This window comes from Pteropus vampyrus, unplaced genomic scaffold, assembly GCF_000151845.1.
Source record: "Pteropus vampyrus isolate Shadow unplaced genomic scaffold, Pvam_2.0 Scaffold416, whole genome shotgun sequence".
NCBI classification, from domain to species: Eukaryota; Metazoa; Chordata; class Mammalia; order Chiroptera; family Pteropodidae; genus Pteropus; species Pteropus vampyrus.
Genome location: NW_011889197.1, coordinates 1,140,929 through 1,163,995, shown reverse-complemented (window position 1 = coordinate 1,163,995; position 23,067 = coordinate 1,140,929). Strand labels below are relative to the sequence as shown.

Here is a 23,067-nt window from a genome sequence, read left to right as displayed (position 1 = left end):
AGCATTCGCAGGTAAACCCCATGCTTCCCAGGGCCGTAATGGCAACACCAAGATTGTCATCGTGCTCCATGCACTTCTGGTGGTGCAGACCAACACTGACTTTTCTAACAGCCACTCTATAAAGGCATTCACAGTGTACTCCAGACCTTCACAGGAACTGACCCTGAGCCGGTTTATACCTGCTGACCGAATCTTATTAACCTCAAGCAGAGCTTTATACTCACCCATATTAAGTTTCACCTTGTTTTGATCCATGTTTCCACGTGTAAAGATTTTTTTTCTATCATGAATCTGTCCTCATCCAATTAGCTTCGCACCATCTGCAATTTACTAACTATGCTTTCGGCATCCTTCTCTAATCTGAGCCCCTGACAAAAATGTTGAAAAGGCAATGACCAAGTTCTGAGCCCCATAACATAACACCAGGGGCCATGCATCATTCTGACAGTGACATATTAACCAAGACCCTTTGGGTATAGTTGCTCAATGAGTTACAAATCCTCCTGACTTTACTGTCATTGGATCCACATATCCCCATCTTGACCACAAATATATCATGAAAAGTCTCGGACGAAAGCTTCACTGGAGTCAGTCGATCTACCCATTGTGAAGCCCATTTGCCCCTCGAGTTTCTCACTAAGTTCCAGGCAAATGCGAAGGCAGCTGAGAGAAATGGTGGAGCTGAGATGCTGATTTGTGCACGAGAGAAAGAGAGACTGAGTGGGAAGGGGGAGGAGGCCGAGAATGAGAGAGAGACTGCCTAACGCTCAAGTGCTATAGCCACTTTGCTTCCAGAAACAATGGGCAGTTAGAAAACAATGGCCACAGACAAAGTCTTGGTCTATTTATAACTGCCACTGTTGGTCCCAGACAGGAGGAACTGGAAGTCTGCCCTGTATGCACGGCTCTAAATGGACTCGAGCTGGGAGGAAGATGAAGTCACCAAGAATGTTGCCTGCTTAAGAACAGGCTCCTTTTTTGCTCGCATAGTTTCTTCTTAGCATAAAGGATCTCTTTAGCCAAGTGAAGAAGTTTGCTTGCCTACTGCTAAAATACAGCCACCACTGAGAAGGGGTGGGTCAGAACTGTAATCGCTGCTCGGCTCAGCCCAATGCAATTAAGGCCTCTGTCTACAGAGGTCAAAGGCAAGTGGGGCTGTCAGGGAAAACTAACCAGTAGATGAAGGTCAACTCTATGGTCTCTGAAACAACAGTCCTAACGGGACTATTGATTACACATGTTTAGGGAAACTATAAAAGAGCTTTTCCATGGGAAAGTTCCCTCCTCACTTCTTTGGAGCCAGCATAAAGAGGCCGAAGAGCTGAAATGTACCATTCGATAGGCCTCATGTCTCAGGGAAGATCTCTACCTCCCCTTTATCTCGGCTCTTTTGGATCATTCCTCCACTTTTTTTTTTTTGGAAATGTCATCTTTTGCTCTAACATAACTTCGTAATGACAATCGATTTCAATCCTTCCCTACTGTGTTACTTATGTTCTTAAACCTCCCAGAGGGCCAGCAGTGGTCACAGAAGCCTGTGACAGACACCAAAGTGAAAATGAATAGAGTCTGGACCAGGGATGAAAGCATAAGGACACAGGAGTGAGCCCTGCAGGCAGTCGTCCTGCTGTATGCTTTCATTGTGAGTTTCCACCAATGGCCTTCGGTAATAATGGACAACCAATGGAGTCAGCAACTGTACCCCGTGAATGCAGTCCAACCTTACCACCTGAAGTACAAAGCAGAAATCTCCCAAAGGCAAGAAATTCAGGGCTTGCAACAGACATCCCTGAAGAGTAACTTCAGCTTTCCACACCTGCCTACACATAACTGACATCACCTTCCCTCTTTGCTCTTGGAAAACCAACAGTAAGTAGGTAGAAATAAATCTATATAAGATCATTTTCCTCCTTTTCATGTAGCTAGCTTAGGATGTTTCGCTGATAATGTCCCAAGTAATGTCACCACATTCAGAGGGAAGTAGAGACAAGCACGTAAATGTTTTATAATTTAAAAGCTGAAGCACAGAGCAGGAATGTGCTGGACACGGCTAAGGCCAATGCATCCAACAAAGGTTAAAGTGATGTACTGTGTTCCTTCCTCACTCCCACATTTTCTTCACTGACTTCAGAAGCGCAGGACCCAAGATGTTCAGGGTTCACGCCATCTGTAGGGTGGTCTAATAAATTTGAATTACCAGCGTAACTGAGATAACATGAACAACGCTATGACGAGCAAACACTCCTGTACATCTTTTGCTCTGAGCAGATGGTGGAAACTGAGACCTTTTTGACCACCTAAAATATAGCAAACTATAAAGATGCAAGCAGGGCCATGGGCCACCTCACCTGGTCCAGTACGTCACTGAAACACTGCTTCCCTGACTTCTCCCCCATCCCCTGCTCCCAACAGGCTAAGTACTCCCTTCTTCTCCAAGGGCCCTGGTGAATCATCCCAGTGTAATTCAAGAGAGCCACGTGGGAGGCACATGGCAAGAGTAAGGAGAAGGCAGAGACACACACTGCCACCCTGAAGCGAGGCTGACATCAGAGAAGATGCAAAACTTCCCACCCAGAGTGTGTTTGGCAAGTGCCTGAGTCAGCCCTTCTCTGCACCTATCACAGCCTTCAAAACTGCCTGCACACCAGCTAAATGCACCAAAAACCGATGGCACTGCCCTAACATGAAACATCTGGAGTTTACAGTATTAGGCTCTATATGCTCCACACTCATGGAATAAAAACTTCACTCAGTTCAGTAAATCCAAACTCATGTCCCTAATGAGGAGTCAAGAATTTCATTGCTTTAAGGGCCTTAGGTAATTATTTCAGAGTCCCAGTTCTAGTTTCCTGAGCTGCTAAGGAGATACTGAGGACCCACAGAGATGGGGGCAAAGGAATTATGGGTACTTTCCCTGAACCATTGTATTCACCGCGAAACCTATCATCTGAGGCTACTCCCAGGTTTGTCTAGATCTACCTAATCTGTCATTTTGGCCCCTATGTCACTTTGACTTTGGCCATTTTTATGGCCTTGAGCAGGAACACCACCCTATGCACTCCACTTGTGTGTTCACACTTTCCCTGGTCTCTGCTCCTCTATGCTACCTCATGCTGCTCTTTCCAGTTTTTTTCTTTCCTCCACACCACTGATGTTTACTTTTTCATATCTACGCTGCTATCAAGCTCTGGATCATCACTGTGGACAAACTTTACCCCTCCCCAAGTTCGTAAGAACCACAGAGGAATAACACATTCGAAGATCTAACAAACATGACTTGGGATTTTCAGCCCCATGATGTTATCTGTTCTCATTCCAAGTTATCAGTTTTCAAAAACGGTGGTCAGCCTCCACTGTAAAAGAGGTTCCTTCGAGCGCAGATCCCAGTGGAAAGCAGATTATAAAGCAAGCAACCTTCAATACCCAACTTCAATTGCATGACACCACTATTTAACAGCTCTAAATTTTGAGGGTCCTCTCCTATCCACCCAGAAAGAGTGAAGGCGGCAGCAAATTTCAGCGATCCACTGACCTTCATCTGAGAAGCACTGAAAAGAGAACAGATCACCATCATGTCATTAAAAGGTTCTATAACTACCATTCCAGTCCTGCTGGTACTGCAGATAGGGCAATGGAGACACAGTGACAGGGTTGAGGGGACAGGGTAAACCCCACTGACAAAGCCAGAACATAAAATCAGTGGCAGTGGCCTGGAAGTTGAACCTGATGCATCTAATTAATGAGGCCATATGTCCAACTCAAAAAGGCCAACTCCTGAAGCAATACAAGCAGCCCCAGTTCAAGTGCAAATGTATTTAGAATGCAGGGAGCCGAGAGTTTGCGTAAAGATAGAGCTAGCTACGATCTCTTTTAGCCTCTGCAGAGTATCTTTTCTCTCCTTTCAAAATGGGCCTCCCCTAATGGCCCCAAACACCCAGAGTGTCGCCTACGCTGGCTCAGTGGCAAACTCAAGAGCCTGAGAAGTCGCCAGGCAGACCCAATCTCCAGATTAATGGGTGCGACAGGCCAATGGGTAGAAAGCAGAGAAAAAGTGATCAATGCAAAAGGGGGGGTGGGGGTGGCGAGCAGAAGCCACTGTCCCTCCGCCTGCCGGCATCAGTTGGGAAAGAGAGAGACGGGGATGTACAGCCCTCATCCGCCCTAATAAATAGCTCTGCCTCATCAGGAAGCCATTAGGAAATTGCAGCCACCACAGCCCCAAGCTCCGGACTGAAGAGTCTGCATGCAGCTGGTGAAAGCACTCATTATCTCTGCCCAGACGTACAGTAGCTCACTACACAGTGGCGCCTAACCAAGTGAGCTACCAGAATAAAGCAGAGCTGAACCCGTCAGAGAGAGGGATGGAAAAGCTCCTCAGAGACTGGGGAGATGCAGGGAGCTCCCTCGGGCACGTGCCTGGGGCACCAGGCGAAGGCTGGGGGTTCTCATTAGAAACATGGGTCCACTTTTCCACATGTCCCCTGATGGACAGCCTCACCCACCGCCATTCCTTTAGTTAAAAAGAGCTACTGACTGCGAATGGGTGTGGGGTTTCTTCTGGCGATGACGAAAATGTACTGACATTGGATATCAGTGATGGCTGCACAACTGTGAGAATGTACTAAACCACTGAAATGGACATTTTAAAATGGTGAATGTTATGTTATGTGAATCATACCTCAATAAAAACAATAAATTAAAAAAAAAAAAAAAGAGCTAGTGAGCCACCTGCTACGCGCCAAGCGATGGGACTACCTCGGCGATGGGGAGACGCGGATCCTTCACTTGGAGTTTCCTTTCAGTGGAGGAATCAAAGCGCACAGACAATAGCCGCACGCTCACACCTCGTGATTAGCAAGCACCATGCTGATGAGACCGAAGGCTCTGCGACGGAGTCTGAGTGGTGTGGCTGGATTCCAGCGCCAGGGGTAGGGGAGAGCCGGCTGGTATCCTCAGTGCAGCGGGTGAGGGAGAGGAGGGGTCAGGTGTCAGGGGGCGCTCCAAAGGCAGATGGATGGCACCAGTGACAGGGAAGACTGGGAGAGGATGGAACCTTTGCCTGCTACAGGGAAGCCCTGTGATACAGCAGACAGTTCACTCACTGGTGACTGTGAGAGAGGCTGGTCCATTTCCAGGCCTGGTATCTACAACTCCAGGGGCCACGGATATGGAGACTGTGCAGAGGGTCCGCAGACTCCAGGAGATGAGCAGAATACTTCAAATTCTTCTCGCTCAAAGATATCCCCAGCAGAGGCTGCCCAAGCACTCATTTATAGTGACATTTGCATTTTTATATATCTATATTTAAGGCTTTCAGGAGAAAGAAGTCTCCACCAGAACTGCTCTTTCCAGAGGTTTCTCTCTCAGCTCCTGATGGGGGAGACAAAGGAAGGGCAGACAGAACAGGGTTCCTGGCAAACACCTGGCCAGGCTCACTGGACATGAACGGAGAAAGGTGCAGTCACAACACTGTGACCAAAAGGGATCTTTTGGAAAATTTTTTTCCAAGAGGGGTTATGAGTTCTGTCCCCTGGAATGCCCCGGAGCAGTTCTGATTGGCTCCTGGGCCCTGACTCAGATTGAGTGCGGCTCCACCCTCAGATGAGTAAATAAACTGACCCAAGGAATGGAGGGCGGGAGAGTGGAGGAAAGAGCCGGGGGGAGGCGGAGACGGGAACCAGGAGAAGGCAAGCGTTGACTCTGGTTCGGGGAACAAACAGATGAAATTTCGAGGCCATTCCAGAGACAAGTGGTGTGGCAGAATTCAAGAAATTCTTCTCTGAGCCTTACACACCACTCCAGTTGGGATACAGCCCTGCCTTGGCAGCCAGCTCATTGCTGCTTTATAATATACTGAATTAGTCACCGGATTAGCAAGCACATTTACACACACTGGCGCACAGTTGTTTAAAGACACAGGATCCCCTTTTTCTAGGTGCCAGATTCTGGCTGCAAATCGACCATTGAGATTAGTAACTGGCATTCTCCAGAGGTGCAGTTTCTACAGACATCTTCAGTTGCAAAGCACTCTAGGGAAAGTCTGCTAGAACTGGGAAGGACTCATAAGCCTTGGCTGGGGGACAGAAGGGACAGGGGTGTGCAGAAGAAAGAAAGAACAGTGAGCTTTTTCGAATCCCAAGACTAATTATCTTCAGGAGGTTGCCAAATGAATTTACTGACCTGGCCTTCCACAGCACACTGCCATGGAAGGCAGCCTGGCTTAGGAAATGACAACTGAGAAAATGCAAGTTCCACTCTGGCTTGCTATATTAACAGATAGTAGAGTTTTCCTCCTAAACCTCAGATGCCCAGGTTACTCCCTGAGAGGAAAGAATTCCGGGCAAAGAGAAGAGAAGTTCAGCAATTATAGTACTATAATATCCTGATAAGGACAATTCCAATAAAAGGCCTCGTTGACACGGCAAGGGCAATGCTTTAGACCTGGAAATGGGACCTAAGCTCTAACTCAGGTTTGGTAAGTGCGTGAGAGGAAGAAATTATTGTGCTGGCCACAGGGCCTCCTCTGGCCCACTTGGTTATGGGGGTGTCAAGTGGAAAATTTTCTGTAACCAGGTTAACAGTAACCACAGTTTTAACAACCACTGAAATAATAACAGCCCCGTCAGCAATGAATGTTTGTACAAAATACGGTGCCCACAAGATAATGATAAAATACCATTTATCAAGACCCTGTGGCAGCAAAAAAGTATTTTACAGAAATTATCTCAAATCTTTACAACAGCCCTACAAGCTCTTTACGATCTCCATTGTAAGGATAGGAAAAGGAGGCTTAGGGAAGATAAATACTTTAGGTAAGGACAAATTAGCAAGCAGAAATCCTGAATTCAAACTCAGGGCTATCTCACCTCCAGACCCTACTTTTTCCAGGACACCAGGGTTCCTGCAGTGAGGCATATCGTATAACCAACACAATGAATGAGAAGTTCTGTAATTCAGGAACAAAGTTTACTTTCTATGGAGCAACCTCGATGTAAATTCCTTCCCTTCGACTGAGAGATCTCATCTTACCTATATTTTAAGAGTATGGTAAGAAACTTGCAGCCTAAACAAATCCACCAGACAAATACAAGAACCAAGTTCCAATTACAAAAAGAAATGTGAATTGCATTTAAGCTCCATTAACACGGGAATGTTTGAGAAGAATCACAAATAGATTTGTGACTGGTTTGTATGAGCGAAGCTATTGTGTTATCTTGCACCAGCTTTTAGAAATTCAAAGATTAATTTTTCAGAATTGGTTTGCCCAAGAAACCACTAAAAATATTCTCTTCTTACAAAGCAAGGTAGTTGGAGATCACTAAAGACTGGACTCATCCCTGCTCCTCGCTGGCCGTATGCAGCATGCCTATGAGCAGCACAGCTGATCAAATCCTGTGAATCAAGCAGCAAGTCACCAGGCCCAATTTCACTACAAAAATGAAGTCGCTGTTCTGTTTGTTCCACGTCCAATGTCCTTTGGAGACACTGCAGACGTCATGGAATTTCAAATTTCTCCCACCGGCCCATCCAGCACAGCATGGGTTAGGGCATGGAAAAGCGAAGAAGTTCCTCTAAGAGAGGCCCCTTCAGAGTGTCCAGAAATAAAGAAATAAACACATGAGAAACAAATGCTTTTTTTACAGAAAGTCTCCAATCGAATCAGAGGTGAACTCCAGGTTTGCCTCCTAGACATTGATTCATTCCCTGTATGTGTTTATTTTTCTATAAACATTCTTGTTGCATCAAGTGGCCTCAAGGCCCAGACTTGTATCTCTGAATATCCCCTCCCTGGAGAATTCTCAAACTTGGGTGGAGCTCCTACTTCATTCCTTGATTTCCCAATCTGGAATATGGGGGCCAAAGCTCCAATACTGTATACAACATTAGTAAATTTAGTTAGCCACTTTTCATTTGTCTATTTTGAACTTAAAAATGCACAGTGGAAATTATGTGAACTTTTTTTTTTTTTTTTTGGCTTTCTCTCTGTTACACATCTCAATGGTAGATATTTATAGATATACTGATGTTTTCTTCTTTACCCTGATAATAATGAGAAGCCTAAAAGAGCACACCACACAGAATGTTCCAAGAATCAAGGCCTCTGATGAGAATGTCACCAAGTCTTTTCTCCAGATTCTAAGTTTGCAGGACTTTGTAATTAGAATGATCTAAGTTCAAATTTGTGACTTGAAAGCTCTATGGCCTTGGGAAAATTATTTGAGCCTTTCCAAGAGAGGATTTCTTATGGGGATTAAAATGGGGATTAAAACACCAGTCTCATAGAGTTGTTTGAAGGATGTGATCATTTGTGTAAAGCACCTTGCAAATGCCTGGCAAATAGTAGGTACTCCATAAATAAGAGTTTCACGTCTTTCACTTCTCACAGCTGAACACAGAGATATATAGAGACCAAAAACAAGCACCCGCAATTTTGAAGAACCTTTGGTTCCCATTAAGAGGCAAGAAAGGTGTAGGATTGAACTCTTGATCTTATGTGAAATCAAGGATGCATTTCCTGTACACACGCACATGATTCACCCTTAGAGAGTTCACATGTACTCAGAACCATCGCTCTATCTCATATCTCTCACTAATTCAATAATACTCCTGGCATCACCAATTGACTCCAGATTACTTTCTAAACATGAATGCATTAACTCTCCCACTCTCTCCCAATGAAAGGCAGCTCGCTCTCTAGGAGCACCCTTCTTCCAGAAGAATACAAAAGTAATGCAGAGATATGGATATAATCTAGCAGCTCAAGGTAAAAACAGACTCAGCTATCCTGATTTTCACTCAGGCAATAAAAGGTAAAAGGATGATCTCCTAGAGGTGGACCTGCACAGCTGTCAGCACAGAAAATGTTCAAACTAAGGAAAAGATAGGACCAAGGACTCCAGAGGCCTCACCAAAATGAGTCACAAGTGGAAAGCACGAAGCCAGAGCCCTGAATCCCAGTTTGAAAAGGAGGCACATTTGCAGCTATGCTAAAAATTGTTTTACAAGCCTAAATTTTCCTGGCAAGAATTAAAGTTAGTGCCCAGATTCAAAAATGCCAGACTTAAAACTATTATCTCCATTTTTGCGGCAATCAGGTGTACCACCCTCTACTTCCCAATCTCACCTCTTCTTCCCCAAAAATCCAGAGGGTCCCCCAAAAGGACTGCTGGCTACTTAGGATTATATCCGCTCCCAAGGAAACAGCAACATGTCAAGGGGACACATCTCAGTGTAACAACCTGGATGGCCTTGGAATGCTCTGGCTTCTAGAATCACCAAAACAAGGGGGGAGGGGACTTATATTTATTGCTAAGGAGCAAGACATTGTATTAGGGGGATAATCTAAACTAACTTTATAAACTCCAAGTGCATGTACCTGGTGCCACAGCAAATGCCCCTTCCCCAAAGAGAAACTAATGGGAAAAAACTTGCTCATCTAAGATGCCATTAATCCTTATACGACTCTTTGGCACAATTTTTTTGCCATGACATGCAGTATGAGAGCCAAAGGTTTTGGGGTGTTTTTTCTCCTGATGTGCTCCCCCAGCTACCTGAAAGTCCAGCTAGTCATTAAAGTGGACCTCATTAGCTTAAAAAGGTAAACTGAGGCCCAGAAGACACAAAGCCATGTGCCATATATTTCAACATAGGAAAAGAGAGGTTACACAGGAATCCTTTTCAAAACTCTTTAGATTAAACAAAAATGTATTTCTCAAAGTCCAAGGTCAATCTACCCCAGAGGGAAATTGCATATTTGTCTAGTGACCTGTGAAGCAATTCGTTTTTTGGGGTTTTTTTTCTTTTTTTTTTTTACTTCTTGAGAAGGAACTAACTTGCCATCTTACTTAAAGTTTGGCTGGTGGCTTGGCATCATGGAAAGCTGTGAAAAATTTTCCAGATCCTACATCATAGTGCAATCCACTCAAAGCTCAACAACTGTCTATGGAATGAACTACATGTAAAGTATGCAGAAGAAATCTCTATCAAAAGAGAGGAGGGTGCCTTGTTGACACTTCGGATCTTAAGCTAATCCTTTATTATTATTGTTATTATTATTATTATTATTATTAAAGTTAATATACCATGTACTCAACAAATTAAAGAACTATTTAAAATGTGGGTGGCTGAATGGAAATGTCTGGGGGTTTGGAGAAACCCAGCTTCGTGTTCTAACTCTGCCGCTTACCACCTAACCTCAGGAAAGACACTTAGCATCGCTTCTCTGCAGTTTCCCTGTCTGTAAAAAGTTGACAACTCAAAGGACTAGCATGAGGCTCGATGTGGCACAGTCACATGTCAAACTGTAAAATGCTACCAGATTATAACCAAGTATTAAGCAAACTGGTTAACAATTAGCACCAACGGACCTTAGTATTTGCCCAAATTCAAAAACATCCAAATATTTCTGAGAATTATGAAGGCAGCAGAAAGGAAACCTCAGAATTAGCTACAGCTGGGCTTGAATCTTAACTCCTCCATTCACCAGCCATCTGACCTTGGACAAGCTGTTTAACCTCTCAGTTTCCTCATCTGTGAAATGGGAATAATACTTAGCTGTTAGGGATGAGGGTAAAATAATGAGGTTCTTGACACCTCAATAAGTTAACATATTAATATGTTAGAACCCACATATATAAGAAAAAAAAATGTAAAGATGAGCGGAGATGAGATATGCCTACAAAAGTACCAGGAGATAAACTCTATTATTAACGGCAGTTTTTCTTGTTTTTCTCCAAAATTGGCATGCTAATCTTTGGTCCCTGCTTCTGAAAGAAATGGGTAACTGTGATAGACCTTTCTCAAAATGTAGAATTAACATTGAGAAAATGATTTTCAGATAACAAATGTGTGCAGGCGATGACACTTTCCCACTGTTGCAAGAGCAGCCTTTGAAAAGCTTACTACATCCCACTTTACATTTGTAGTTTCCTGGATGCCTGGGGAAACCAAGGCAAGAGTATCTTGTCTGTACCTGACTCCATGGGCAGCCTGCACCTACTACAGGATCACTAGCTGCTGAGCAGACACCATTCTGTGAGCAGCCAGAGGCAAGCCGGCCTGGGACCTTCCCTCTGCACAAACAGGAGGCAAGGACCTTGATTCACTGGGTACGTCAGGAAGAGGCACTGAGATGGCTTTCAGGAGAATGCATTCCTGCTGCAGGAGGGGACTGTTTATGTACAGAGCAGTACATTGAGTAGAGGCAGCTTAGATGAAATAAGCTCACTGTTCAGACCACATGCTCAGCCCTGAGGATGCAGCTGGGGCTGGCTGCTTCACCTCACGGACCCCTAACCCCCATCTCCTTCCTCCAGATCAGACCCCACACTGGAGCTGCTTTCCGCTGCAACTGTAGCAAAGGCTTATGGAAAAAGGAAGCTGTTTCATGGAGGGAGACCAAAAGGAAGGTATGACTCCTGATCCAGTGTCACCCCTGAGACAATGTATCCAGTTTCTGCAACCGTAAGAGGCCAGTAACAAAGTTTAACATCCCTCTCTGTGAAAGGTAATCTTCACAGATATATCCCAAATTCCCCCAATTATTGAATACTAATTAACAGAATTTAGAGATGAGGAGAAAAACATCACCATTTTGCCTACCTCCTGAATGACAGTCTATGCTCTCTGGGAAATTTAATTATTTTTAATGTTACCTATAGTCACAAAATGTTAGTGTTCCAAGAAATCTTAGGCCATCTTCTCCAGTTAATTTATTGACCAATGAGGAATGTGAGGTCCAGAAAAATGAAATGCTTTTCCCAAGGTCACGCAATGAACAGTTGCAAAGCCAGGGCTAGAATCCAGGCTTCCAGCCAGTGACGGCCCCCCACCCAGAGTGGTCACGCTATATATTATGTACACAATGTTTATTTCTACTACGCTGATAGGACTCCCCTTATGATTCATGAATTCTCATTACATCCCATGCATTCAACTGGTATTTCAATGAGAGAAAACAACCTATACAGACTGTATAAAATTAACTTAAATATTAGGCAAAGAATAGCAAACAGGAAAAATGTATAAATAGTAGAAGTATGATAAGTCACACATAGAAACTGTCCCACTGAAAATCTCCTATGATGCATTTTCTGAAGGGTATTTTAAAATCAGACTCAATAACACATCTTGATTTTAAACATGAGTGATAAGTAATGAATTACCCAAGCACAAAACTGTAAATGCACAAAAATGTCATTAATTGAGAGCAGAAGTTCCTAAATATTTCAATAACACACCAGGTGTAGGACTTCCCTTGACTGACCTAGATTCTTTATTTTCCATTTGTATATTGAAAATATGTAGCTGATTGATTCTGTCATCATCTCTGAGGTTTAATGCTTAGTCTGATAAACTGATACAGAGGTTTTAACAACTAACAGTATGAGTAGGAGGTAAAGTAATGCTATAAAAAAAATCACTTCTTTCATAAGCCTCTTTAATAACACTGCTCTTTTAAAAATAGTAATAATAATAATAATAATAACATTGCCCTGTCTTTAAAACTCTCCCTACTTTCAAAGGCAAAATTCATTGAGATTCCAAACGCTCTCACATAGGTCTTGGCCTCACACTCCCTTCTCTCTTCCCTTCCTACAGTCAAGGTGTTTTTCTTCATATTTATGTAAGCCTTTCTTTCACTCCAGACTTTCAGCATTCTTCCCGTGCTGTTCTCTACATCTAAAATAATTCTATCCCTGTTCTTACGACTCTTTCACATGCTTCTGAAATATCCAAATTCTCCCTGAAGCTGACCCATGGAATTATTCTAGCCTAGAACCGCTGGAAGAAAGGACCCAACAAGCATAGAAAATATAAATAATCATCGATGCATGCAATTTCCATAAATTAAAACAATCCTCCTGTACTTTTAGCCATGGACGCACCTGGAGCACAGGGAATATATTGTGTGAGTTCTCTTGACCAGTCACCCACCCATGAGGGATTAAGAGTACTCAGAAATGATTATACAAAAAGTGGGAACAATAGATCCAAGAAGACCCACCTGGCCACCTGAGACTGGAACCCCTACCCAAGTGTAATGATTGACCCACAGGAGGATTTTTCCAAAAGCCCATAAAATATCATTTAAATTCTTTCATTCCATTTTTTCATGATTTTCTTTTTTCCTTTCATTAGTTCATTTATACTTTCTTACTTTTTTCCTGGTATCATTCTTTTTTCTTTCTCTTCTTTTTTAGCCAAAAGCTATGTTGCAATTGAATCCACCATTCTCTTCCTTCCCTCCTAAAGAATTGGCGGCGTGTTTTCTTCCTTTTAGTTTTACCCACTTTAATGATACCAAAAAAAAAAAAACATTTTTTCCCCTGTTTGATTCCAATCATAAAACTTCTCATCTTGGATAAACATTAAAATAAAACAAAAACTTTTATTGTTTTCACTTGTGTAATGATGACATTTCCCACCTACTCGAAAACTCATTTTCTCACACACACACACACACACACACACACACATACACACATGTGGAAAGTTTACAGTTCCTCTGCAGAACTTTGCAAAGCAAAAATCAACAGCTTAGCATAGCTACCCAAAGCTACCAAGATGTTTCAGATGCTTGTAGTAAACTTGTTTGAGGTTGATTTTTAGTTGTTTCTCAAGTACTGAGAAATATTATATTATGCATCAAAAACACATTTAAAAATGTAACCCACGCTTGGTGGAAACCGCACTGCACTTGAATTGCTTAGAACTCTTAATCGGGTCCTTGTAGCTTACTTTGGATGGTCTAAATACTAAGACTAGCAATTGAGAGAAGATATTATAAAGAATATTATCATTTAAATTTAGTGGCTAAGTACTTGACCCTTCCTTATTTGCTGGGAGAGTCCCAATTTATATCTATTGTTCTGGTGAAACTAGTAATAGCATCCATTACACTCTCAAAAGTGTCACAGTTTAGATGGTAAATTATATATTCTCCCAATCTACATACACCATCAAGAACTGATATCCAATAGCCTAAAACTTTCCAATGCTACTTTGGGTCTTAAAGCACAATCTGGGCCAGTATTTTCCCATTTTCAGACTCAGAAATAAGTGCTACAAAAAAGGACAATTGAAAAAAGTGGTTGGAGCACTAACAAGCCACATTTCTAGTGACAGGCTTGGACCCAAGCAGCAGAAACTGGAAAGCACCTGGGAAATATAATGGCGTTGTCCAAATAATCAATAAATATTTATGGCTTGAACAGCAATATTTTGAGTTTGTAAGCATGGCTCCTTGCCAATGAAATTGGATCTCTGAAACCTACACTACAGACTAATTTCTTTCTGTATCTGCATGGAGACTATAAACTACACAATTAAAAGAAAAAGCCTACACAGATACTCACAGGGCTTCAGAAAAGGAGCCAAGTAGGAATAGCCTGTTTGTGTAATTTGACAAACATCTACTGACACTATGAAAAAAGATCTTTTACCCAATTGAAAAAAGCAAAAAGTAGCTATAGACACATGACAAGATGATAGACTTGTGAATTTTCTTGGCATTCCTAACCCTGAGTTAAGAATAGCTTAACATTTCTAAGCAAAAGGAAAAACTAGCATACCGCAAACATAAAGACAAATCCCATCAGAGATTCTGTCTAAGCAAAGGAATGGGGTCAACATTTCATTCTGGAGCAGCCAAATAAAAACATGGTGACTGTATTGTTAATATACAAATTCCTCTCTGTGATGATTGTGTGGGCTCAAGGATGTTAATTATTCGAAGAAAATGGTCCCCACCAGGCAGTGATACAGGAACTAACCCCTTACCCTCAGACAAGTAGCCAGGGCATCTGTTTGCTTATCTATTAGCCATGGGCTGTGGAAGGCAGGCAGGTCTGCAGGTAGAATCATGGGTTTACCTTCCCACTGGTACCAAAACAACAATGTGCCCTGACCTAAGAAATGAAGTAGAAAATACTAAATTTTAGGCAGAGAAAGAAAAAAAAAAACAAAAACCATTTTCTGTGTAGACAGAAAATAGCAAATGTAGGTACCTCTGACCTTTGTACGGGCAGGAAAATCAAACTGCAACTATTTTAAGAAAATGAACGCATTGCTAATCTGTGTCTCTCGTCACCCAGATCGTGAGATGATATTCAGAGCAGTGTCCATGGTGAAAAAGGTAAAACAAGCAGAATCAAGAGGCTCCGGGAAGGTTGTGACCTTGGAAGTGAACACAATCACCTCCCCACCTGTAAGAGAGTGAAGTACATTTGGAAGACACTAGAAAAAACAAGAACCCTGGTTCTCTGCTTGGTGATCTGAAGCAAACATTGCCCTCACATTCCAGCATCTTCCTAAAGCAGCACACCTGACTGCCAGGCCTGGAGACTGAGCGCATGAACGTGCCTTTTCTCTAAGCTCAGAGGAGTTGTGCAGGGTGGCTGGGAGCCCCTGCACCTCTTCAACCCCAAAAGCACCAACCATCATGGCCTTCTCGTATGTAGCTCTTTTAATTACCAGAGTTTCTATGAATAACAGTGCTTTTACTTTAAGCATAAAATGCCTGAAACAGCTCATCAGTTTGTAATTTCTTAACATTGTGGCCTCGGGCAAATTATGCATCTCTCTGAATATCATTTTCCCCATCTGAAAATTAGATAAAATAAGATCTGCCACCGCCCCAGAGTTAGTATGGAGTGTAACAGCACTATTTTATGTGAAAGTGACAAGTACATAATGCAGGTTCTATATATGTTTCGAGCAGACCCCTATCACTGATGAATGCAAGAATCTACCTTCAATGAAAACTCATGGAATGCCACCACAGCCTTGGGTCACTCCTTCCATAAACCAGAGGTGTCTTATTATGCTGTCGATGAAGACTTAGTAGAGTTATCTGTACTCTTAGAAATAGGGATCCTTACTTTCCTGAAAAATCCTGACCTACACTAACCAGCTCTGGGTTTGTAGAGATTCTGATGTAGTCCAGAGCAAGCTGGACTCTGGGAGGCTGACCACCACTGGTTTGTCTCGTAGAGAGAGGTGATCTCCTACAGGGTGGTCTGGTCTCTTTAAGGAAGAAAAAAAGTTACACGGACCCAAAAAAAAAAAAAAAAAAAAACTCAGCAATACAAACCAACCAAAAATGCCAGGAATGCAAGCTCTGCCAACCAAATAAATAAATAAAATGTGAGATACTTTATAACTGGACATGATGCATTTCTCAACTCTGCATAATTGAAGCACTCTACTTTTCCATCAACTATGTAACTATCCCCCCTGGCTCTTAGTCTTCTTGGTAGCCTTTTTTGCTCTGAAGTAGCACTGACAACCTCCATGACCCAAAGTAACTAACTGACCCCTGTGCCTTTAGCTCTGACTGCTGGGACACCTCAAGATACTCTAACACTCGGAAAGTTATCCATCTCAGTGTTCGCTCTCTGGAACACAGAATGGAGCTTCATTCACATGAGATCTCCACTAAGCAGGTGAAAAAGTCATCTTTAACTTAATCTTCTCATAAGTAAAGAGGAGCATAATACAGTGGCAGCCCCTATTAAACATTACAAGGGCCCCTGAAAATTCCATTTTTGTTGACTTGTTTTTCAGTTAACTATTAAATAGAATGCATTATGGGTCAAGTACAGTTTAAAGATTTTTCACACATTAATAGATTTATTCTCCTATCGACTTATGAGGTTGAACGATTATTATACTACAGTTATTTTATAGATGCAAGACTTGAGCACAGAGACATTAAGTAATTTGTCCAAAGTTACGCAGTTAGCAAGTGGCAGGGCTGGGATTCAAACCCAGACAGTCTGGCTCTGGAGTCCCGACTCTGAACCGCTAGGCAATTTCGCCACTAATGGAGCATGGTCCATGAGGGTCTGTGAGCGCAGTGAATGAGCGATCCTAATAGCCTGGACAGCTCTACCCTCCTTTCTTATCCACATTGATGAAGACACAAAGATTGACAAAAGGTTCTGGGGAGAGAAAAGAAGCTTTTTCCTCTCTCTAAGGGCAATACAGATGCCGATGGATGGGCATACTCTGCTGGGATGGGAGTGGGGCTAACCTTTTCATTCTTGTAAAAGAGCTAACATCCACAATTAGAAGTCTTGTTCTTCTTTGGGCATTATGCTCACCTCACCAGGAAGGTGGAGTGGGAAGGAGAGGAAAAATTAAGCGGCTTGGGAATGTATTTGCTTTGGCACCCAGCCTCCACCCCTTTGAAGCAAGCTCCACACAGGGAGGGAACTCCATGGACACTCAATAGCTTTGTTTGTTTTAGCCCATTTAAGATCTGAGAACCCTGCAGTCTGCGTATTGTAATCAACATGGTATATCCCACTTTACACTTACAAGAAAAATTCAATTCCAATGTTATTTCAAACTATGTATATGTTAATTTGGTACTTAAAGATGTCAAAAATCCTGTGAGGTCTCTATCTAGAATAAAGGTTCTTGATCAGGTCCAATTCACAAAGACATGCAAATAATCCAGGGCTCCTGTTTCTACATCCCACCTCCCCTCTGTCTCTCTTTGGCTCTCACATAATGCGGGAACAGGAGGGGGACCTAGTTTTATTATTTCAGATCCCAAACTAGTTGTCTCCACACATAAGAAACTAAACAACACAAAGAATCACTCTGACAAATATTTAAGTCACAGCTGTGGACACAAAGCCATGCTACGAGAAGTTAAACTTTAAACACATGTCCTGTATGGTCGGATGGGCAAGGCAAATCCCCACTTAGCAAGTGTCTTCTCCCACAACAAAAGCAGGCAGCCTGGCCAATGTTTTTTCCATACTTGCACCTGCAAGTTTAAGTCGCAACTGAAGTTTTTTCACTGAGCTTTTCAAAGGTAACTTGCAGTCTTACTCAAGGTAGCGTACACTGAGAAGTTAGAAACAGGGATTCATTTTACTTCAGTCCCTGGCCACTAAATATTCTTAGGCAAGTGACTTACCTTCTCTGTGCCTCTATTTCCCTCTTTCCTCTCTGAGGTATAGGTATGATATTCACATATATGCTACTAAACACCCAGAAAAATTAACTAAAACTTAGTTATTATATTCTGTATATTTTTAACTTTCTCCCTTTATTTTCCCCAAGATAATGCCAGAAATCAAATCTCATTACAATGAATGGCAGAAGACTGCCCACTTTCTTTTACCAGTTGAAATTTTATCTTATTGAAGGCTGCTTACAAAACACATGATCAGTGCCTTGTAAACTTTGTTTTATAAAGAGAGGTATATAAAAGCACTTATAACTGGTGTGGCTGTAGCAATAGGCCTCACTCAACCCATTTTATGGATGGAAAAGCTAAGGGCAGTGACATGCCCAGGGTTTCTTTTTATCAATAACCAAAATAACAGTATAATATACATAAAATCTCCAATATTTAACATTTAATTACCTCCTCCCCCCCAAAAAAAAATTGCTTCTGCTGTTTACTGTGATCTAAAACATGTGTTGCCAGGGACTCTTTTTCATTCCTAGCACACAGGATCCATTGTAGGTGTGTGGACTGACATATCTATACGATATTTCCCAGATGACCCAATCTGTCTCTTCTCTATGAACGCACACATAAACAAGCCATTCTGAAGGAAAAGACCTATTAGTTGAGTTTATATCTCTGCTGGGAACTATCCTTTCATTTCTTGTATATATGGTTTGAATCAGTTGTGACTAACGGAATTTATTCTGGCTGCCTTAAACACCCAAATGCAACAGTTGGAGCGACATCATTCTTGAATTGTAGTTCTAAGTGCCTGAAATGTCTCTATGAATCTAGTGTATCTACACATTGCTCTGACTATCCATCCTCATCCTTATGACAACAAACAGGCTTAGACTTCTTTGTACACTTCCCAGGGACCAATACTAAGGTTGAATATTAGGGGGTCTAAAAGAAGAGGACATGACCATGTCTTCATTAATATTTCTGAAAGACCTCCAAATGACAAAACATCGGCTTGGCTTGTGTTGAAAGTTTAAGCAGATTTAGAAAGAGTTAAAATAAGCGACTAATTATGGCAGAGGCAAAGAAGTGTTAGCCACAGGGAACAGCAGCTTAACACTGAAAATCAGATACAACACAGCAGCATGTTAAAGCAATTATTTTCCAGAAAGCATCATTTTCTCTCTGTATCTCTTTACATACCTTTATCTCCAAAATCATTAACTTTTAAGGAGAGCTGGCAGTTCCCTATGCTAAAAGAAAGCATCTCTTCTTAATCTGCATTTATTTCAAAAATTCTGAAGAATCAGACTCCATTAAACTACTTAACACCAAAAGTGTGCCTAAGACAAAATTTCTTTCCTATCCCTTTCTTCCTCAAATCAAAGAGGAGGATGACACTACCAACCAAAGACCCAAAGTCACATTTGGTGTTGGGATGTTTCCCTGCTTCTAACACATCTTTAGTACCAGAGGACAAATTCAGAGCAGATTAGAAAGATGGATAAAGTGAGTAATCTGCATGAATAGAATTGGGGTGTTTCCTGAAGTTAAGATGATCATTTATTTCAGTTCTCCTCCCATCTCCTTGTCCTCAACCCAGAAAAGAGGAGCTAGAAAGCAAAAGGACATGTGACAGAGGAGCTCAAGAAGCCAAGACATTAGAAAATGTTCTTGAAAGCCCACCAGTTAGGCATCGTTTGGCTCTTACTATCCACGGCCCTCCATCCATCTCCAATTCTAGGGGATGTAGGGTCAGGGGAATGATGTCCTCTGCTGCGGTGTCCATCCCCACAGCGCTAAGGAATGACGCCAGAGGTTTCTTGCTCTTTTGGAGAAATAAAGAAGCAGGAATGGGGGCCCTGGACATTCTATAATCTTTTTCCCACTCCTCACAAAAACACAGCTGTAAAAATATATTCCACCCGCCACACAAAGGTCTCAGGCCACCAACAGTCCTCATCTTCTCTGCCTGTCTCCAGTTGCCACCAGCATCGCCCCGCTCAGGCAGAGAACTGCCTGGAAGGAAATAGCGAGAAGGGGGAGAAGCGGAGGAGACCCCAGCAGAAAGCTGGGGTGCGCGCCTCGGCAGTCACCACTCACCCGGGGAGGGGAAAAGCTCCAGATCCACTTTTTCCGTCTTGATGATGGTGAGAGTCGGTTTGAGATCGACGGCTGCCTTCATGGTGCCAGAAGTGGGGGACGGACAGGATGATAGGAAGTTTGCTGTTATTCTTGTTTTCTTTTTAATGGGGATTCGTAACAGGGGAAAGGGGACGGGGGCAATCCGACTCTCTTCCCTAAAATCTCAAATTCCCGCTGACTTTGCCCCGAGCCCAGAAGGTGCGCCCGGCACTCTCCCGGGAAGTTGGCACTTTGCAGGAAAGTGCGCGCGCTCCGGGTCCCAGGCTCGCCTGCGCCGCGCCGCTCCCTGCTCGCCCGCACCCGCTCCCTTCTCTCGGCCGCCGGCTGCCTCCGCTCGTCCCCGCTCCCCGGAGCCGCTCGCCTGCGCTCCCGCCCGCGCGCGCTCTTCCCTCCTCTTTAGGGCGTTTCTCGCTGCGCGGAGCCCGGCGCTGGGTCTGCGCGCCCCTCCGCCCCCCCGCCCCCCCACCGGCCCCAGGATCTCCGCAGGGGGGAGTGCGGGCGGGGCGTCAGGGGCGGGGCGACCCGGGGGGGGCGGGCAAGGACTTGCGGCCAATCGCTAGCGGCCGCCCAAAGCGAAAGGAAGGTGGGCGGAGCTGCGGGTCGCTCGCGCCCGCTCTCCTCGCGCCGCCAAGGAGCAACAGTGGAGCGGGGCGCCCAGCCTGCGGGCCCAGGGCCCAGGGCAAGGGTGCCCAGAACCCCGAGAGAGTAGGCTGCGTGCAGAGGCTCCCCAACCACCTCGGGAAAGTCCCCCTGATTCTCCACGCATTCTTGAAGGGTTGGTCACCCGATCCGGCCCCCTCCCGGTAGCAGCATAGTTTTCCTAGTGCGTGTACATCATTCATTCACAAAGACTGACACACAGGACGTGAGGCATGCGGATGAACGGTGTGCGTGCGAGTAGGCGCAAGGGACTCGGGAGCCAGTGTCCTCAGAAGGCTTTAAGAATATTGGACTCCAGCGGGTTAGTGAGTCAGGAATCAAGACTGTTCTTTCTGGTGAGCCTTTGGCTTTTCAGAGCCCACCCGTGGAATCGTTCAGAAAAGGCGGACCTGTCATTGATAAGCATCTAGACCAAGGCAGCCTGCTGGAGACCTCAAAGGCCCAAATTCTGCTGTATTGCTGAGAGAGTTGAGAACAGGACCCTCAAACTAGAACCCAGTCCTGAGCTTCCATAAGCTTCCATTTTACCTACAGCGGCGGTGTTCTGGAAAGGGAAGCTATTATTTTGTCCCTCTAATTATGTCACCATTGGCCAAAGCTTTGTCTTTCCTTCCACAGACTCTGCTAGATGAAACTGACAACCCTACTACCATTACCACCAAAAAAGTGATGCAGAGGCTCCGTGGCTTTGAGTTTCTGGAGTACATCATCCCTAGTCATGACAGAACCACAGTGCACAGCCCCTGTTCCATTGGGGAATGCCAGCCGCTTCAGACAGCACAGCATGCTCCTGAATAATTAATGATTTGCCATGGATACATTGGTTATTCTAAATAACGATAGTTGGTCCTAATTAACAAATCAACCAGTAGATATAAAGGCACATAATCTATACTCACACAGAGCTAAGAGCCAGACATTAAGATCTGTCTTTGAGCAACTAAAAGTTAAATATAAATTTTTTCCGAACGACCTCGGGGAAAGCTATTTTTAATATTGTTTCCTGATTTCTAAGCATAGGTTGAACTCCTGCAACTTGCCTATTAACTGTCACTTCTGCCTCTGAGTTTTAACACACCTGCTTACCTTTATCTTATTCCAGTTTTTCTCTTTGAAGCATTCGTAACTTGCAGGTTTCTCACAGCAAATGAGGGAAAGAGCCAGAAATAGAAAATAAATCTTGAGCTTCTGGTTCAAACTTCAGATTATGCCCATCCTTCAGTAACCAGAGAAAAATGTTTGCATATGATAATTCTAATTTTTGAAAGATTGTTGTAATCCAGTGTTTCTAAAAGGTATGAGAAAACAGTGCTGGCCCCCAGATGACAAGAGCAGACATTTCTGATCCTGGGGAAAGCTGGGAGAAACAGCTGATGAATGAATTGTACATTCACACATCGGAATGAATAACAAAGAAAAGGATCTTGAGCCAATCCTGCCTTACCCACTATGAATACATCAGCAGAAGAACTGAGCAAGTCAAATGTTGCTTTGAGGAATTTTGTTTTATTGATGTTTTTTAAAAATTTGGGTTTGTTGGTTTTTGTTTTTGGGGGTTTTGTTTGTTTGTTTGTTTTTTGTTTGTTTGTTTTTAATTCAAGTGTGAGCACTTTTTTATTTTCAAAAGCAGCTTCCTTGGAACAAGTCCTTTCTCTATTCTGCAGTTGGCTCCTCGGCTTTCTTCCGCAGGCTAGCCTAAACATTGCTGCTAACACTCCACCCCAAATTAGACACTGAAAGAGCTCTCCCTTATTAAACTGTAAACACTTTCCACTCTGGCAGTGGGGGGATTTATTCTTTCAGTTCTTCAACAATGACATCTCAACTTGTCAATCATTCTTTTCTAATGCAGTCCTGAAGCACAGAAGCTCACAATGTTTGAAGGTCCCAATCAAAGAATGGGGTTGGTCAAAATGGCAGGGTTGGGGAGATAGACACAGGCTACTACAGACCTCCAAGAAAGTTACTTTTACATAAACTAATCTAACTTTTGATGTTATCAGAAGTTACACATCTACCCTCAGATCTGGTTGAAACTTCACTTGGGATAAGGAGCATTAAGATAGACAAGTTAAAATATTGTAAAAGTATCACACTTGATTAATCAATTTTGATAAATGAAAATTTTATTCTTTTTAGGTCACAAGTAGATTTTTCTAAATGTTCTTATGGACTTTTAATGCCATTTCTGTCTGTCTTACTATATCCTAAAAAATAATGCCCCCAAAAAAACGGTGCCTGACACATTACAGATGCTCAATAAATAGGTGTTGAATGGTAAATTATCAACTTTCTGGTCTCTGCGGGCTTCTACTTTGCCAACAACTCTT

At 43.2% G+C, this 23,067-nt stretch overlaps 1 long non-coding RNA gene across 1 annotated transcript; it reads right to left on the bottom strand.

Moving 5' to 3' along the window:
- Positions 1 to 1,407: 1,407 nt before the first annotated feature.
- Positions 1,408 to 20,538, bottom strand: LOC111731976. The gene is made up of 2 exons (XR_002777385.1): positions 20,036 to 20,538; positions 1,408 to 19,810 (listed from the first exon to the last, which is right to left on the bottom strand). It is a non-coding gene; the product is annotated as an uncharacterized LOC111731976 (long non-coding RNA).
- Between the last annotated feature and the right edge of the window lie 2,529 nt (positions 20,539 to 23,067).